The sequence below is a fragment of the Schistocerca americana genome, chromosome 4 (genome assembly GCF_021461395.2).
Source record: "Schistocerca americana isolate TAMUIC-IGC-003095 chromosome 4, iqSchAmer2.1, whole genome shotgun sequence".
In the NCBI taxonomy this organism is placed as follows: domain Eukaryota; kingdom Metazoa; phylum Arthropoda; class Insecta; order Orthoptera; family Acrididae; genus Schistocerca; species Schistocerca americana.
The window spans coordinates 634,943,116-634,958,436 of record NC_060122.1 but is presented as its reverse complement, the minus strand read 5'-3'; the positions used below and the strand labels follow the sequence as shown (position 1 = coordinate 634,958,436).

The following is a 15,321-nucleotide window of genomic DNA, read 5'->3' as shown; positions in this document are numbered from 1 at the left end:
TGAAGACTAATTCAAAGGACTTCATTTACCAACAGGATGGGGCACCGCCACATTGGCATCTGGAAGTGCGGGAATTTTTAAATCAAAGAGTTACTGAATGATGGATTGGTTGCACTGGACCAAATGATTCAGCCTTACATTACTGATCTCCAAGGTCACCCAACCTGACTGTATGTGATTACTTCTTGAGAGGGTTTATAAAAGACACTGTTTATGTGCCTCCATTACCGACAACAATGAATGAAATGAGACACTGCATAACAGCAGCTGTGGAAGCTATAAGTCAAGACATGCTTGTTAAAGTGTGGGAACAATTTGAATACTGCACTGACATATGCCATGCATCTCAAGGGGGGCACATTGAATACCTACGAAAAGGTGTAAAAAAACTCTGAGTCTCCTGTTCATCAAAAATCAAAATTCATTGTATATGCTTATTAGTTTCAGAAATATACATTGTCAAATCGTATGATTCTTTTTGATACACCCTGTATTTTGCCTTCAATTAATGATGTAATTTTGTGAATTTTGTCATGAAGAGGACAACAGAATTTCATGAAAAAGATAAAAAAATAAAAATAAAAACACTGAACAGTGCTGATTTTTGCATGAAAGCATGATAATGGTCATTTCCCCACAACTGCTCTCAAACAGATTACCAGAACATCCACACTGTCTGTCAGTGTCATATTTGCGTCCCATAATCTGTTAACATTCGAGAAGGGGTGGTGAAGAACAGTGTTTGAATCATTTTAAAGCCAACCTACAGTTTGCTACCCTAAAGTAGCCTCTTCACTAGCATACTTTGACACTCAAGAATACTGGATTCCTATTCACTGGTTCACACATTGTGAGGATGCAGTAGTGTCATGTTTGTATTGACCACTACGCTGACCCCAGTGTTGCAGCATGGCCACTTCTGCCCCCAGAATGGTGTTTGTGGAAGGGGTGGGGTCTTTCAGTACTGTGGCTAATGAATAGTTAAAAATATTGGCTCTTTAAAGCACGATTTATTATTTGTTGTTTCTTACACAGGACGTCAATGGTTATGGGCAGGTGCTGTCTGTGGCTGGTGATGGTGAGTGAGTCTACTGAGGCAGGGGATGCAGAGTCCACATAACCACAGCTGCTGGCGACACAGCCTTCCTGACACCAGAAGGGTGGTCAGCTATGGAAAGCAGTGAGCTTACTGCTGGACTTGCATACACCACCCACGGACCAAGGGGGCTGGCAGGTGTGAGCAAAGGCCAAGTGAAACACAAGCTTTCAAAGGCAGGCTGGAGTGTTAGGCGATGGTACGTCACGGGTGGTCTCACCTCAGCGGATCTGGTTCAAAGCCCAGTACTATGAGGGCTAGCTGACTACTCATAGACCAGTAGTTTTACTGAGTAGATGGTGTTGTTCAATTACACTGTAGCTGCTTGGCTACACATCCGACTGATGACTGGCACACAGACTGTACCGGACGAGCACACGACAGCAAAGGAAGTGTTGCTGCCAGCTGGGAGTATTTCTACTTGCTCCAGCCATGTATGTTGTAACAGGAACTTACTTTCTCTCATGTAGCTAGCTGTGAAATGTTGCTTTATGCTACAGCATGTGTGACAGCTCATTTAGTGGGACTACAGTTTGGAGATGTAGCTGCTCACTTGGTAACAGGAGCCCTGGGAATGCTGGACACAGAGAATTTGTATTGTTCTTGGAAATGTTTGGCAAAACACCTTGCAACCCATGGAGTCGCTGTGGAACCATGGTGTCTCTGGGAACTCCGAGGCTGTTTTGTGAACATAGGACACAGGTCTCTCAGGAGCTCCCAAAGACTCAACATGGGCAGGTTGGGTCGTTCTCAGAAGTGTCTGTCACAATGCCTTGTGGTTCCGTGAGTCACTGTGGGACCATGGTGGCTCTGGGAATTCTCAAGCTGTTTTCCAAAAATGGATTGGAAGTGTGTGCTTTCCCATGTACACTAATAGCTGTAGTTCCCAGGCCACTTTTGTACTGGGAAACTGATCTGGAAGAAGCAAGAGAGGCAGTGGGGGTAGCAGGGTTGGTGGGTCAGTTGGTTGGTTGATTCAGGAGAGGGGACCAAACAGCAAGGTCATCAGTCCCATGATCTCTGATGGCAGGAATCAACAGCACAGTCCAGTCAAGGGGAAGGGGTAATGTGCAAACAAAGAGGGAAAAGGGAAGTCAGAGAAGTAGGAAGAGGAAAGAACAGGAGGGGGATGGGTGGAAACAGTAAGAGCATGGGTGTCCCAGTCTTTTACCCTCGTTCTATTTGTGAATGGAACAGAAAAGAAAATGACTAGTAGTGGTACATGGTACCCTCCCCCACACACCATTCGCTGGCTTGTGGAGTACTGATGTAGAAGCAGATATAGAAATGCTACGTGTGGTGGGGCATGTTGAGGAGGGAGGGCATGGAGGAAGAACACGATTCTGCAAGATCTGGAACCTAAAGAGAGCGGGCGACCTTGGGGCATACAGACGGCGTGTTCTGTGGCCAAGTTGTCGGAGTGGGCCTCTGGCCTGAGAGATGCCAGGGGAAGGGGTCACAGGAGAGAGCCCGATAACCGCTGTGCGCCAGGGAAGGGGGGCAACTTCTTCGGCCGGTGAGGGGCATTGGCACCTGGGTGGGAGGACATGGGAACCACAAAGGACAGGAAGAGGAGAGGGGGACGGAAATAGGGTAAGGAAGAGGAAGGAGGGCGAAAGGACCTACCAGAAGCAAAAGTAAAAGTCATCAACACAGGATGAAGTCAATCAAATTTCGGACAACCCTCAGTGTAAGATAAACGATTCAGGAACTTACATTCCTGTATCTTCTTTTCTTTCTTATAAGCTGAGCAATTGATGAGTGTGGAGAGTGACGGTCATGACAGTTAACAAACACGGGTGGTGGAACACAGCGGCTACCCTCATACAGTGGGTGTCCACAGTTGCCATGCAGAGTGTCCGCTGTAGTTCAGAGAGACATGCCCGAAACACAAACACTTAACGCGGGACGTATGGCTTCACATCAACCCAATAACACACAACCTTGACCTCCTCTGGGAGGGTATCTCCCTCGAAAGCAAGAATAAAGGTGCTGGTATCGGTGCAATTGCCCTTAAGATCTTTCTGCACATTCCAAACAAAATGAACATCCTGTCATTCCAGATTGGCCCGGAATTTCTCATCAGTTTGAATAATGAGGTCCCTATGAAAAATGATTCCCAGGGCCATATTCAAACAGTGGTGAGGTATAATGGAACCAGGACGCCACCAAGACAATCACAAGCATGAAGAGTTGCAGATTGGGTGCTGAAATTTTGATTAACAGGGAACCTGACCACATCTTACTGAGAGACTCCACTTCACCATACTTTCCTTCGATATTTCCCACAAAAAAATAACAGCTTAGTGGCAGTGAATGTGTCCCCATCAATTCTACAGCACACCAGGTAGCGGGGAAAGTGTTTCACCCCAAACCAGTGAGCTGACCCTCCGACCCACGGTTTAGCCAGGGAAAGGAAGGCCACAGGGTCGTAAGAAGCATCAACCAGTGATCCGTTGCCAATCAATGAGACGGCCATAGAATAACAACCAGAGTTTTGTTTCACATGCAAAGAATAAGCCCTGATATCACCCGCTCTGATCAGGGGCTCTTCCCATGGATGCCATCCAGTCACAGTATGGTGACCGTTGGCAGGAGCTCCAACATTCTGGAGTAACAAACAACCACTCCCAGGCTTGCATGGAGAGGCAACAGCTTAGGTAACAGAAGTAAGATCCCTGTGTTGTCAGGGGGCTCAGCATGATGGGTATGTCACAGGTCCATCACATGGACTGGCTACATGTGCTGGTGACCTAGTGGGGAAAAGAGGGGCTGCGGCAGAGAAGAAAGGTGGGAGATGACCCACACCATAGACGCTAGGGATGGAGTTCTTTCCCAAATGACTCATAGTAGGGAGAGAAAATTTAGAAGTGGAGGTAAACCGAAAAGGGGCACCAAACATGCCAAAAAGGAAGGGCAAAAGAGAAAAGACAAGGGGAACAAAACTGCAAGGAACATGGGAAACCAGGTGGGTAGCCAGGTTGACATAAGTAAGAACAATGAGATAGAGGAATGAGGGGGCACTGAGAAAAGAGTGAGGGGGGGGGGGGAGGAGGAGGAGGAGGAGGTGCACGGAGAAGGAAATGCGGCCCGGGAGATTCCAACCCCATGAGTGCCACACACGATCTCACAAAAGAAGATCTGTAAGCTCCCTGGGGGGTGGGGAGGGGGAAGGTAGCAGGTAACAGAGTGACCAATGGCAGCTTGTCGCTGACATTGTTTATGAGACAGCCGGTCACAAGACGGCAGATGCCAAGAGTAGCACAGCAAAGTACAAGAGTAAAAAGAGTAGTGTAGGCAGTGAGTATTGGTCTGGAGTCGGGCCTGGTAGTGGAACTGTGAATTGATGACAGCAGTGTGAGGAGTTGGAAGCAGCCCAGAGGACAAGAGGGCAGTTCATCAGGGACTGGTGGAGAACAGAGAGGAGCAGTGCTTACTGTCAAAGATAAAACATCATAGTAAACTTTCAGGTCAGTTGAAGACTGGAGGAATGGCAGTTTGTGGGTTTTATTAACTATAAGAAGGAATGGAAGTATCTAAAGGTGTAACAGAGGCTAGACTAAACTTTATTTGTTGTAGTGAAAAGAAGGAGTGGTTATTAGACTATATAAATACACACTACTGGTGACATTACTTTTGTAAAAGGATGGAAACAGCTATTAATGGATGTGAATAGAAACTCTCTTCATTTTTAGTTTATATTGCCATAGCCCTTTAACAGTTAGTCTCTCCACTGTAGCTGTCGGTGTCAAATAAAGATGTTGGCGTGTGGTGGAGGAATATTGGACGTGGATGAAAACTGTCAGGATGCTGTATTAAAACGCGGCCATGATATTCAAGTGTTTTATTATTCCCAGCTACAGTGCTTCATTCCTCTCCATTTACATCACAGGATCCTGCGATGCCGAGGACACCACTTTGCTGTCTTTGAAACAGCTTGGCGCGGAAGGGCTATCTCAGCGACCTGTGCAACATACTGTGGCGTGCTGGCTGTGTACAGCTGTGAAGTTTTGACCACGTCAGGATGCGCCGGAAGCCAACTCAGCAGCCTTCATACCCGTTGCCTTAGCGCCGCTCGCTGGGAGCCACAGGGCGGCCCGCTGTGTGCCTCTTTCCTGCCAGTGTTAAGACTGCGGGCGACAACAAGTGCCTGTGATCTGACAGCCAAATCTGCGACCCTTGCCTCAGGATGCCTCCGGCATGTGTTGGCCAACAAGACTGCCTGCAGTAGCGAGCTGTCGAGTGGCCCACCGCTGGATGGCTACAGACCCCACGTTGGCCTCAAAGAGTCAAACCAGCAACCCGCGGCGTGTAGCTGGTGGTGTGACACCCTGCTGTTCAGGAAAGCTGCCACACTTGAATCCCCCTTGTTAGAAAACCTGCACCTATTTATACGCAGCTGTGTCCCTCTGTTTTCCTAACGCGCCACTCCGAGTCACATATTCATAACACCTAGGTTGCACCAGTGGGCCCCTTCTGCCTATAACTTGCGCCATGATAACTGCTGCGTTTACTCTTTTCAGTGGTTCGACGGCCCTGTGGCCTCCATTCTACTTTGCAACCGCTGGCAAGTGTAACTTTCTGTCAACAGGCTTGTACCTGGCTGTAACTTTTGCGCTCAGAAATACTGCACCGAATCTAACTTTTTTCTATCTTAAATGGTGGTGCTCCTACATTATTCCCCCTTCAGAAAGACACGGTCCCTGGGGCAACCTCTAACTACTCCTAAACTTGTTTAGGTTGGCACGTACTTATGACATATTTACTACTACTACTACTACTACTACTACTACTAGAAAACTTACATGTGATCTAGTCCCCTTAAACACATGACATGAGACAAAATGTAAAAATTCCTTACTGGATGACGACTCCACTTAATGCTCCATCAACCCCTTACCTACCCATCTTACGCCCTCAGTATCCAATCCACTGGGATTTGGACTACCGTCGGTTTCCTCTTGGAATTGGCTCTCTGCCTGATCAAAATGAAAAACAACACACAACAAAGTTAAGGGTGCGATGACACTTGGCACAGAGGTGCTCAAAACGATCAATATTTGTTGTTGCCTTTCCCTATATTGAACGACAAGCTGCACAAGATGTTCGGCTGATATGCGGCCCTCTTGCTCTGAAATGAACTGGTTTACGCATCTCAACAGACCTGACTCCAGAGTTTGATTTAACAAGGTCAGATTCTGCTTTGGCAAAACTCTAAAGTTGCTTCTGGCCAGTACAGCTGTGCCTGTGTACCATTCAATTGCGTGACTCCCGAAATTGACGCTGGCAGATGGAAGTTTGGTCCTATTATGTTACACGCAGTTCCATGGATTAAAATTCCGCTCCCCCCAAACTCTATAGGTTTTGCTTCTGCAAATACTCCCTGCTCAAAACAACTTGCTACTACTATCAAATTTTCGTAGATGGAGAAGATCCAATGGATCTCGATCCATTGCAAGCTCAATTTTGGCTCCACGATGTCCCTTGGGCAGTGTATTTCTTTCCTCCTGGCTAAAAATAACTGCACCGTGCACGTGTTCGGATTGGCTGGACATACCGTTACCTTCCCTCTATGGCAGTTCCATAATTCCTCCCTTGTCATCTCAGCGTACCGGCTGTTAACTGCCAAGATCAGCAATACCTCTTCACTTTTTACTTCTACAAACAGGGTGTATACATGGACAAAGAACAAAAATTCCTGGATCTTTCCCGGTTAAAAATACACTTTCTCCCGCGTCAAAACACGCTTTTTCCGTGTTAAATGACTATATATCCCGCCTGATCAATCCTTTGAATGGTTAAGGTTTTATACACGGGCATAGAATTTCCCGGCACTTTAGAAAACGGAACTCAGAGAAAAAGAGGCGTTTCGGAAATATCTTTTATGTGCAGCAACATGTACGTTGCGAATTTTCTTATTACGAAAGTATACATTGGAATTCCACCAAAAACCACATGTTATTTTCCGAATCATTGAAATCGAGATTGTGATGCGTTTCTGTAAGCCAGTCATAGCTCCTGTCATGTGGTCTCGGCAGTCGATGACGGGGGATATTCAGAGCATAGGACACGTGATGTAGTCAGCCAACAGCAACATCACTGTTACGTAGCACGAACACACAAACAGGAAAAGTTAATAGTTTAAATTAATAGACATAGTGTTGCTGCAAGAAAAGCAAAGCTTTCACATATAATATTGGTCTCTAAGGTTAATCAGCTGCAAGAGAAGCTGTGATTTCGCATATAATGTTGATCTCTTTTGCGCGTGTTACACTTTAAGAATCACACAAACGTGCCAGTAAAATATTTAATAATGACAAACGTCTAATCTTCAGGCATCGAAATTCTTCTAAATGGCTCGTCATCAAAGAGCTGATTTTTAAATGAGCGTCAAACACACTGTGATTTAATAAATTCATGGTACATTCTCGCACATAGTTCAACTAACGTAAAAGGATATTTACTTTGAAAGTAACACTTTTCAAACCATCATTCGCAATATTTTCCAGCGACCTCTTAGAAATAGGTTCGTTTCATCAGTTGCCAGAGAGCGCAGATAACAGGCGACACCGTGCTTGTGCAACGCCACCTAGGTGGCGTTGGCTTGTGCAGCTACCATTACGCAGGAAGCCCGAATATACGTACGCGTAAAACATTGAAAGATCATACATTATGTCATAAAAGAAACAGTACATCAGGGGATACTCCGAGAGCATCGGAATTTTGTGAACCATTACTAAAATGTGCACATTTAAAGTGCATACTTAAAGTGCACATTCGTATGTCCAGATTCCCAATCAAGTAGACCTCGACCTGATATTAAGCTTTTCAGTGGGGTTTTCGGGATGTAAATTTTCTTGGAGCACCAGTACTGTATTATATCATGTTTGGTTCTTCATTATGGCATAACGCCATATGTGCTAGAAGATGAAAATGTGCACTTGGAATGCAGCGAGCAGTTGAAACTAGCCAGTACTGTGGATTTAAACATTTCGTTTCAAATACATTGACTGCCTCTGCGGAAAAGGTTAATAAAAGTCAAATTTCTTTAGCAAACAGACAAAAATAACTCCATTGTTCTGCAGGGCGATTAATGCTTGACAGTCAGAAAGGTAGAAATAAAATAAAATCTGAAACTAATGACATTTTAGCCTTCCGTAATTATGTGAATGTATTTTAATTCACGTGATAGATCCCGGCCACATATATGTTTTGTTTTCATTTGACGTGAGAGTAAACGAAAGGGAAACATCAAAATCGCTAAATGTTAACATGGGTCACGTGAGGGCTATCCACTATAACTCAGACTGCTCTGCGCATCAGCTTCGATCTACGATATTTGCAAACCGGGTCAAAAAAAAAAAACGAATTTTCAAAAATATGTTCATCTTGTAGCGCACATCTTTCTGAAAAGTCTGAAACATAAAATATATGTCTTCGAGGAAATGTGAGACATGTTATTTGGTCTTAAGTGTCCCAAAGTGCTGTACTACGCCTCTTCATAAAGCATTCTTCTATCTCAAGTCACTGTATTTCGCTCTGTGGAATTGAAACATGTATATTTTGTAATGGATGTCATCAAACTATAATCAAGACAGTGGAAGATGAAATGTCCTGTGGTACCTCTCCTGCTGCTCCCAGTCGGCCAGTTTGACAGCCTGCCCCACTCTTTTTTAAAAAAAATCTCGCAATTAATGGCTGATAGGATTATTTGTAACCGGGAGAACAAGAATTCCTCAGAAAAATTACACTCTTTATTGCCTATTAGCTAATAACTTGGTGTTTTGTGTGACATAAAATTAAATATAGGATACATAAAACCAATAAAGGAAAGAGACAGGCAAGAAACTACACATTTCTTCAATCCTTAGCTCCTAGCATTTTTTTTCTCTAATCTTGCTACAGCTTTGCTTTCTGCGAAAGAATCTATTACCTCATCAATGCTCGTCAAACGATTCACTACATGAAAAATCGGAATGTCGTTACCAAATGCTGTAAAAGCTGTTAACACAAATAATACCCAAGACTGGTGTGGTTCCTCGATCTGATTACGTCTATTTCGTCACTGTCTGCTAGATAAAACAAAAGAGGCCTTTCTAATATTGGAGCAATTTTGTAAGACACACCAAATAAACGAGACTGTTTTGGCACAAATGACCGTTTTTATAACACGACAGAATAGAATTCACGACGTGCCAATATCAAATGCCTATTAGGCGTACTAAAAGCAAAAAGCTTTATGTTAGGAAATAGTTTCACATTTCATTCATACGCACCAGCTTCTCAAACGAGATCGAAAAGTAGCATTACGAAATTTTTTTATAAATTTGAAATCGTCTTATTCTCCCATGATTTGTGTCATGTCCCCGTTTCTTATCCTTCCTCGTTCTAACAAACAATCTTGTCATCACCATTTCTGCAGCTATTCCTACCATTGTCAAAATTTGTTCGCTGATTAATTTCTCTAACCCTGCCAGAATCACAGGTTTAGTTATCCCTCGATTGTTTTCCGGTTAGGCGTTATTACGTGTACGTACAACACGTTTTCCGCGTTACTTCCAGCATAGAACTTAAGCAGCTGCTAGCCGGGCACTGTACAACTGGTCCTTACTAGTGCAGCGACCTGGCCAAAAATTTTCTGTCAAAATTTCATTTTCTTGGGTGCACCGAGAAGATAGTACGTAATATTTCTCACCTGTTATCCCTGTCAGTCGTTTATTTCCATTCTGTTAGTCTGAATCTATGGATTTCACTAGTAATTATAACAACGCTTATCATTCGCAAACCCAATCAACCACATAATCAGACAACGATTGGCATTTATCCGTTCGGCTTTACGCCGTTCAGCTCGTATAGCCCCACCCCCTTTCGTCTGCGGGAAGTTTATTTCTAGATATGACGAGGATTCTGCTGACAGAGACGTGATGTGCACTATGCATGCTTTCAAAAATCAACTTATGATTCATTCAGAAATCAACTTCAAATGTGTTCAAAAACCAACAGGGAAGCGTTTCAAAATAATTGATAGACAAACGTGCGCTGGATATTAGGCGCTTTGCGAAACATGTTTTTTTTTTCCTTCCAGAATATGAATTTGGTGCCCCCTTTTCACGGTAACATCTAGTTGCTTGCTGCGACTGCTTGCATAGCCAATAGCCACATTCCTGTACCAAGAAGCGGGAGAATCCTCTGTTCAAACGCGACTCAACTGCGCATGCGCACGAGCCAGCTCGTAACTGCTAAAACGAATCTAATGTAAACAGTGTGACTTCGCGCTCACTGGAGGCGATTTGTTGTTATGAAGCATTGCATCCATTTTGCTGTTGGCAGACGCTTGCATGAGCACTGTGTGTCGTTGTATATGGCGCATTTCCTTTGCAATTTAAGTTATTTTCGTTTTTATCTCTCATTTATGTTTTATTGTTAAAGTATTATTCTGCAATAGCGGGATACAGTAATATCCTTCGTTAGAGTATCGATTCTTACCAGTCAAAATTTAAAAAAAAGTAACTGAAAACTAAAACAATGAAAAATTCCCGGAATCCAAAAAAATTCCCGGTTTTCTCCCGGATGAAAAAATTCCCGGGTTTTTCCTGGATCTCCCGATCGTCCCGGGTCGTATACACCCTGACAAATTTGCTCAACGCTCTCCTTTTCAGTGACCTGCGGACAAGGATCACCATTACCCTTCCTCCCTCTTCAAAAAGACTACTGTCCCTAGCAGGCTCACAATACTCAAAAACACATACAACATATGCAAATACAATGCCTATATAATCTACGCAAACCCAATGATACATAACAAGAAAACAAAAAACTCCAAATACTCTAGTACTTTCTGGATCGCAAACCATATGTTACATTATGCTGTACTCTATTTTCCTGGTTTTCTCTGCACTGAACACCTCTCTTCACTCTCTCTTTCTTCCTCTTCCCTTCCCGTGACATGCCTGGAATCACATCCGGAAGTTGGCAGCTGAAGCTTAACATTAACAGGGGATGTGGTTTCAACTACTTGGTATGGCCCTTGACACCTCGTGACGAACTTCTTCATATTCCCTTTTTGCATATAGGGGCTGGATAACATTACCCATTGCCCTACACTTTACTGCAGCAAACTTCCTTTCCGCTTCACTGCGCCTTCCTGCCTTTCCAAAACCTTCGTATTTGCCTTTTGTACCCATTTTCAAACATCCCGAATTGTGCTCGTGAACTGACATACAGATTCACCGGTCTTTTCTTTCTGTAGCTTCATAAATCAAACTGTGACGGCATTTTTCGCCCATACACTACCTCAAACCGAGACAAACCAGTATTGGTATGGATTTTTGCATTGTATGCGCATACAATATGCTTCAAATACTCGTCCCACTGACGATGATGAGAATCCACATATAAACTCCGTACCTTTCCGATTGTTCTGTGTACCCGTTCTGTCCTTCCGTTCGCTTGTGGACGCAATGAACTCGTCGTCAACTTCTTTACGTTCAAAAATTTACACAGTTCCTTCATTAAGTCTGACACGAAGTTGGTCCCTTGGTCAGTAATTATTGTCTCCAGCACACCAAACTTCAAAAGCCAGTTGCTTATTAACGGTTGCGCGACCATTGCTGCCTGTTGATTTGGCATACCCACCATCTCCACAACCTCGAAAAATGGTCTATTATTGTCAGAATGACTCTGTTCCCCCGACAGTGTTCGCCTGAAAGGTCCTAAGATATCAGTTCCCAACGTAGACAATGGACATGTCGCTTCTGGCAATCGTCATAGCTGTATCCTTTTCTGACTCAAATCTGCTCTCTGCACACATGGCATACAATTCTTGACATACTGATCCACATCTACTTTCCTATCCCTCCACCAATACCTCTCCGACATTCTCCTATTCGTCGCCCTACTCCCACCATAACACGTGATCATGTGCTTTTTTGAAACCTCATCTCTCAGCTTCGCTGGCACTACTACCCTTGGCCCTAACTTTGTTTCCCTGCACAGAAGACTGTCGTACATATTAAATTGTGGTTCTGTCCGATACAATTTACAATTGTTGTCAGCGTCCTGTAATTGTTGTCATACTGCTAGGTCATATCCTATGACTTCTAATTTTGCCACCTTTCTACTCAGTGCATCCACATTATTGTGCTTCTTCCCAGGCTTGGGCACCACCTCGTAGTTGAATTCACTAAGCGTCATAGCCAACCTAGTGAGTCTAGTGGACAGATCCTTCAACCCCAACAACCACTTCAAATGCAGCATGATCTGTCACTACCCGAAATAATCTTCTATAGAAATAACATTTAAAATATGTGATTCCATTGATTACGCTAAGCATCTCCCTCTCTGTTTTTGAGTAATTCTTCTCAGCTGCATTCAACTGCTTAGACACACAGGCTAGAGGATGTTCTTTCCCATCTATTTCCTGACTAAGAACACACCCTAAAGCTTGATTTGATGCATCACATGCTAGAATAAATTCCTTTTCAAAATCTGGAAACACAAGAACGGGACTTGATGTTAACACTTCTTTCAGTTTGTCAAATGCTTTCTGACACTCTTCGGTCCACTCAAATTTTACACCCTTCCATAACAATCACCTCAATGGATGTGCTAAATCTGCAAAACCCTTCACGAACTTTTGATAGAAATTGCAAATTTTGACAAATGATTGCACTTCCTTAACTGTTTTCGGCTCCCTTACAGCATGTACCAACCTCAGATCTGTTCGCACTCCGTCCTTACTGATGATATGACCTAAATATTTCACTTCCTCCAATGCAAAATGATACTCCTCCAGGCTCAATGTCAAATGAGCTGCTCTTAACCTCATAAAGACTTCCCTTTACCGCTGTCTATGCTGCTCCTCCATACTACTTGAAAACACTATAATGTTATCCAAATAGACAAGACACCGCCGTGGTTTCAAACCCCTCAACACACTTTCTAGCAACCTCTGAAACATTGCTGGAGTGTTTTTCAAACCGAATGACATTCTGATGTACTGGTAATGGCCTCCAGGAGAAGAGAAAGCAGTTTTTGGACGATCCTCTGGAGCCACCTCTATTTGATGATAACCACTTGTAAAATCCATTGTAGAAAAGTTTTGGCACTGTCCTAAATGATACAAAGTCTCCGATATGTTTGGAATGGGGTATGCATTACTGTCTTATTATTGAGGTATCGGTAGTCACAACAGAACCTGTATTTCTTAGTTCCATCCATAGATTTTTTTTAGGCACAACGACAATGCCCGCTCCCCAGCAACTATTACTATGCTCAATAATACCATCCGCAAGCTGCTGATCAATGAAATCCTCTACAATCGGCTGCAAATACCTCAGTATTCTGTATGGTTTATGGTAAACACGTGCTTCGTTCCCTGTTGGTATCCTATGTTGAAGTAATGGAGTTGCTGGTAACAGCCCTTGCAGAAAAAACAAATCCTTAAATTCCTACAACATTTCTTCCATATGTGCTTTTTCTCCTCCTTTCAAATGCTTAACTTTGCTATGCAATGCAGTTCTATCAGCAGTTAGTGGTTGATCACTACGCCTACCTCTCGAACACCAGTCTTCGCCATCTGGTGCATCCAAATTCGCTACTAAAACTCCTTTCCTCAAATTCGCGTCTACAGCGCTAAAATTATTCAAGTTCACGGGGACTACTCGCCCATCGTTTCCCTCTTGTACGCGTACAATACTACGTTTCACAAAACAACCTAACGGACCCAAAACTTCATTATCGTCCAATGGTTCAATAACACATACCGTACCCACAGGTAGATTTGACTCTACACTTACCCAAAGCGACTTCCCGGTGCCACTAGACACACACACATGCGAATTAAGCCTTAATGCTAATGTACGCGGCTCAATTGGTTTGTTCATTATGTTGAACACCCCTCGCGACAGCTCAGAATCGACAACAGTTTCCCCTAGCTGAAATAGCATTCCACCAAGTTCCACAGTTCGTTGTCCAAGGTCAATTTTGGCATGATGTTGATGCAAGAAATCTACTCCTAGGATCATGTCGTAGCCCTCGCTTACCCATGGTACCACCTCCAAGCATGCATCAAATCAGACTTTCCCTATGCAAAAGTCATCTGTCACTGACCCCAAAGGTGTTACCTCCTTATCCCCCACTCCATGCAACCACAACCATATTTTCAAAGTATTTATTATTCAGACTACAAGTTCCAATGCTACATTTGTGTCACCATTAGGTCCCAGTACTTCCAGTCCTTGGCTCATCTATCATAGAATCCTACAATAACTCGGTGCTGTGGACACCTACTCATTAGGAATGCATGTTCTGAAGGTGTAGTCACCATGGCTGTGTGGTTCCATTTATATTACTTATACTGTAAATCACTGTCCCATGTCCATGAGTATTGAATGATAGTGTCCATAGATTACCATCAACCCTGTCGGCAGACAAACACAATAAGTGTGAAGCAGGCAGAAATGAACTTTTTAGTGTCATCTCAGTTTATTACCCATTGTGATGCCTAAGAACTTTACACAGGAAGCCTCATCTAGTGTGTGATTACTGATCTCTACTCTCAGGCCCTATGGTGCACAATCACAGAAAAAATCTTATTTTATCATGACATCTTCTACAGATACTTCATTATAACATCTTCCACAGATCATGCAATGAACATTTAACACAGAAAATGAGTGATTAATTTACTCTTACAGATAGCTTTTGCCCCACACCTTTCCTTATTAAATGGAGTAATGTAATGAAATACCTCACCACCAAATATAAAGCCAAGAACGTGAGAAGTGCTTTACTCAAAAGAACAAATTAGCACGCTACTTTTCTTTGGTCTTTTCAGAGAAGATGCTCACAGTGGAGGTAAAAGAAAAATATATAGTCAAGATCACAAAAGACCTGGTAAGCAATTTGGAATAATGAGGGTAAGGCCAATCTCCAAGGCTGGTGCACTGACAGCCTGTTTGGCCAGCACGTCAACACGTTCATTTCCTGGTATCCGACATGACCCGGGGTCCACAAAGTCCACAGAGTGGCCACAACAGGCAGGAGTATGAAGGGACTCCTGGATCACCAGACAAAAGAGAGGGAAACACTGGTCGATAGCTCATAACTACAGACAACGAAGGACTCACCTGAGCAGGAGCGGATATACACCAGGGTGCGAGAGATGGCGACCAGCTCGGCAGTGAGAACACTGCAGCCAGCCGGCAATGAGTGTTGTTTGTAAT

General features: G+C 43.6%; 1 protein-coding gene across 6 annotated transcripts in view; it reads right to left on the bottom strand.

Annotated features, from left to right (window-relative positions):
- The window catches only part of LOC124614006 (galectin-4-like), a 141,934-nt gene that overhangs the window by 97,685 nt on the left and 28,928 nt on the right, over nucleotides 1-15,321 (bottom strand). The window lies entirely within an intron of this gene.